Consider the following 5,174-nt stretch of genomic DNA (forward strand, 5'->3'; position numbering starts at 1 on the left):
CAAGGAAGAGGAAGGAAAGAAGGAACATGAAGAAAAGAAGAAGAAGAAGAAGAATCTTCTTCTTCTTCTTCTTTTCCTCCTCTTACTTGTTTTTATTCGTAAATGGCATCATAACCTTGCTAACCTCATAAATGTCATATACTTAGCTTGTTGTCCTCTAAAATGACACAATAAGCTTAGTTAGGTCAAAAATGGCATAATTTGCTACGTTAGATCAAAAATGGCATGTTTCTTCTTATTTAGCCTATTTAGTCCATTTATGACATAATTTAGCCTATTTAGTCCACAAATGACATAATAAGATGAAGAAAATCAAGGAAGAGGGAGAAAAGAAGGAATAGGAAGAAAACAAGAAGAAGAAGAAGAAGACTTCTTCTTCTTCTTCTTATCCTTCTTCTAGTCTTCTTCTTCTCCTTCTTCTTCTTCTTCTTCTTCTTCTTCTAGTTTTCTTCCTCTTCTTCTTCTAACTTTCTTGTTTCCCATTTTGCAGATTTAATTCACTATATGGAAGCTTGCATGGATGGAGTGCTTGTTTCTCTGTTCTTCTTTTTGTTTTTATCGAAGAATAATGTGGAACTTGTTATATGGATGCATGGAACAATGTGTTGGATGAATATTGTGATAGTAGTGTAAGATGTATGGATCATACTATGTTTCTTATCTATGTATATATGTTGTCATGGATGGAGCTATATATGTGTTGCATAGATCATATGTCTGCTGTGCCTATGAAAAAAAAATATGTATATTTGTGTGTGAATTCCAGTGAAATTAAATGGATATAAACGTAAACAAGGGATATATAGCCTCTTTGCCGTCTCCTAGCGGGCGACAAAGATCTTTGTCATCCGCCAGCAAACGGCAAAGAGTACACATGGCAGCTTCCTGTAGACACTGGGAGCACTGGCTGCCTATTTGGTCAGCTATGACGTCTGCTGGCGGACGGCAAAGACCTTTGAATCTTTGTCGTCCGCTGGCGGACGGCATAGCTGGCCACATGGCAGCTTCCCAGTGCTGGCCTAACTGAGCTCTTTGTCGTCCGCTGGCGGACGGCAAAGAGTGTCGTTAATGCTCTAACGGCTCTGACACCACCTCACTGCCGTCTGTAGTCTTTGTCGCCTGCTGGCCTCAGAGGGCAGACGGCACAATCATTTGCCGTCCGTTTCGTGGAAGCGGATGGCAAAGAAGGCCTTTGCTGGCATCTGTTCAGACGGACAGTTTGCTGTCTGCTGGTGGACGGCAAAGATCTTTGTCGTCCGAGATCTATGCCTTTGCTGTCTGCCATGGCGGACGACAAAGAAGTTATTTCCAGTAGTGTGAGGATTTTGAGCGCTTCGCTGAAATGATTAGACCTATCTTTTTGCGTATGCGTTTGACTGATATGCTTAAAATGAATCACTATGCTAATTACATGAAAGATATTATTACAAATAAAAGAAAGATACCGGAAGCTGAAATTTTCACCAAGCTTGCTAATTATACTTTTAAGGGTGGAATACCTAAGAAACTTGGAGATCCAAGAGTACCGACTATACCTTGCTCCATTAAAAGAAACTATGTTAAAACTGCTTTATGTGATCTTGGAGCCGTTGTTAGTGTTATACCTCTCTCTTTATATCGTAGACTTGATTTGAATAAGTTGACACCTACTGAAATATCTTTGCAAATGGTCGATATATCAACTGCTATACCTGTCGGTGTTTTTGAGGATGTGCCTGTTGTGGTTGCAAACATTACTATCTTAACGGACTTTGTTATTCTTGATATTCCCGAGGACGATAGTATGTCGATTATCCTCGGTAGACCCTTTTTGAATACTGCAGGGGCTGTTATTGATTGCAACAAAGGCAATGTCACTTTTCATGTTAATGGTAATGAGCATATGGTACACTTTCCGAGGAAACAACCTCAAGTCCACAGCATAAATTCTATTGGAAAGATTCCAACTATTACTATTGGAGGTTTTGAATTTCCTCTTCCTACTGTCAAGAAGAAATATGATATTCTTATTGTTGGGGATGTGCATATCCCCGTTGAGGTAACCTAGTGCTATTTGAAAATTCTCCGGTTTCATGCGATTCGGAATGAGGTTGTTAACAAGACTTGATCAACCTTGTTAGTGGATTCCTTTTGATGAGCATGAGAGGGATGAAGTTAGAAAGCACAACTCTCTGTACCCTCCTTCTATTTTCCGTTATTTAGATTTAATAAAGCAAAAATAGTATTTTTTTTGTCTGTTTCCTGAATTATCCATGCAATAAAAAATATTTGGCACTTAGAACACATCAGGGGGAGCCCTGAAAATGAAATATGATTTTTTTTAGAATAGTTAAGAATATTTGGCACTTAGAACACATCAGGGGGAGCCAGCACCTAGCCACGAGGGTCCAGGGCGCGCCCTGCCCCCCTGGGCATGCCCCCTACCTCGTGGGCCCCTGGTAGCCCCCCTCCACTCATTCTTGCACCCACACACTCCTTCTTCCTCCCAAAAAAATCACCAACCAGCTCAAGCACGAGTTCTAGCTCATCTTGCTGCCATTTTTTATCTCCTTGCTCAAAGCTCCATTCACAAAACTGCTTTGGGGGATTGTTCTTTGGTATGTGACTCCTCCAATGGTCCAATTAGTTTTTGTTCTAGTGCTTTATTCATCACAAATTTTTGCTGCTAAGGTGACCCTGTTCTTGAGCTTGCATGTTAAATTTATATGGTCCCAAGAAGTTCTAATGCATGATATAATTTCTAGACACTTATGGGAGTAGTTGCTATCAATTTTGTTGAGTTTGGTTCACTTTTATTTTGAGTTACTAAAACTTTCAGAATTTTTTTAGAGAAAGAAATATGTTTAGGAAAATGTACCAAGGTGGTTCTTCAAGGAAGCAAAGACCCAGGCCCGCAATATGTGAGCCGGACGATGAACCACCGAGGGACGCTCAAGTGCGGCCTTGTGAATGGCCATCAAATGAGTTTATGGTCCAAGCAGGCATTAAGGAGGAATTTGACGCGTATGTGTGTAATGCTGATCTCGAGGATTTCATGCTAGATAAGTGCCCTCAGTATTACAACTTAACTGACTCTTTTGTGAGAAGGTTCAAATTTACATCATCACGCAATTCTCACACAGTCCTATTTGATCTTTATAATAAATCGTATACCATGGACTTAGAAGATTTTAATACTGCTTGTAAACTCTTGCAATGGGGTAGTGCTAGTGACCCTCGCAAATCTGAATTTAAAGATTTTCTTGCTAGTATCACTATGGGGGAATCCAGAGAAATAACACAAGCTACCATAGGGAGAATTCATTTTCCTACTATACATTATTTTTCTCTCTTTATAGGTAGATGCATAAATGGCAAGGACGAGGCATGTCACATGTGTGTTCCAAATCTTAGTGTTCTCAAGAGTGTTGTGCTAGGAGATAAACAATATAACTTGGGGGCCATTGTTGCATGTAGGTAATAATAGTTTAAATGGAGACTTGTTTGGTGGGATTTATGCAACCCATGTGGCTAATTTTCTTGAGATACCCATACATGAAAATGATACGGGATTGCTTCCTGCTTATCTAGATTATAGTGCCATGATTAGCCGTCAGTTTCTTGAGAGGAATGAACAGTCCCTCCAATACCGACTAATCTTTGACAGATGTCGCACTATCCATGTTGCTCTCCCTGCTCCCACTTTCTTTGACTTTCAGGAAAAAAGGAGATACTTTATAACCAGGGAGGAGGCAAACGAGTACGAGAGGAGGACAGAGACAGCTCGCCTCCAAGCTGCAGCTCGTGAGGCAATAGCTGCTGCATCTCAGTACGACCCCAGCTACAACTTTGATCCATGGGCATAGACCAACTTATGCTAAAAGCCTAAGCTTGGGGGAGTACGTATCTCTCACTGACATTACATTCATGTTCACACACTCACGCTAGTTGTCGGTGCTCATACTTTTTCATTGTACTATCCATGCTAGTTTATTTTCTTTTTCTCGCTTTCTTCTTGTGTGTTTGGAAAACCTTAAGAAAAACAAAAAAAATTAGTTGTAGCTTTTAGCTAAGTTTACTTTCCCTGCCTGTAGTAGTAGTAATTAAAATAAAACTCAAAAAGATTTCTCATTCTTCTTTTGCTTGTTGGGAGCTTTCCCGTGTAAATAGTTTTATTTCTTTTCTTTTCTTTGGGGTCGAGAGGAGAAGACCATGATGAAAACGTTGAGTGGCTCTTTTATGCATTATTGTTGATACCAAGAGCCCATATTGCCTTGTCTTCTCCCTTGAATTGAATGCTTGCAGATTCCAGCTTAGTACAATGCACGTGCACTATTATTATTATCCATACCGTTCGGTCGTGTGAGTGAAAGGCAATAATGATGATATATGATGAAATGATTGAGATGAGAGAAGTCGGTATGAACTCGACCTATCTTGTTTTTGTAAATATGATTAGTTCATCGTTCCTGATTCAGCCTATTATGAATAAACATGTTTGCAATGACAATTAGAGATTATAGTTGCCTATGCCATGCTTAATTAGCTAGGAGTTTATAATGGTTTACCTTGCGTGCCAACATGCTATTAAAATGGTTGTGATGTGGTATGATAGGGTGGTATCCTCCTTTGAATGATTTGAGTGACATGACTTGGCACATGTTCACGCATGTAGTTGAAACAATATCAACATGGCCTTCACGATATTTATGTTCATGGTGGATTATATCCTACTCATGCTTGCATTCAATGTTTATTAATTTTAATGCATGTTCATGACTGTTGTCGCTCTCTAGTTGGTCGATTCCCAGTCTTTTTCTAGAAATCACCTGTACTAAGCAAGAATATTGCTTGTGCATCCACTTCCATAAACCCCAAAGTTATTCCATATGAGTCCACCATACCTTCCTATATGCGGTATCTACCTGCCGTTCCAAGTAAATTTGTATGTGCCAAACTCCAAACCTTCAAATGAAATTCTTGAACTCTCATGCTTCATTTATATTATTTTGAGAGTCTCTAAACAAAATGGTAATTTGCTTAGGTTATGAATTTAGTCCTAATATGATGGGCATCCAAGAGGGATATAATAAAAACTTTCATATAAAGAGCGTTGAATACTATGAGAAGTTTGATTCCTTGCATTTGTTTTGAGATATAAAGATGGTGATATTAGAGTCATGCTAGTGAGTAAT

This window comes from Triticum dicoccoides, chromosome 7B, assembly GCF_002162155.2.
Source record: "Triticum dicoccoides isolate Atlit2015 ecotype Zavitan chromosome 7B, WEW_v2.0, whole genome shotgun sequence".
Taxonomy (NCBI): Eukaryota; Viridiplantae; Streptophyta; class Magnoliopsida; order Poales; family Poaceae; genus Triticum; species Triticum dicoccoides.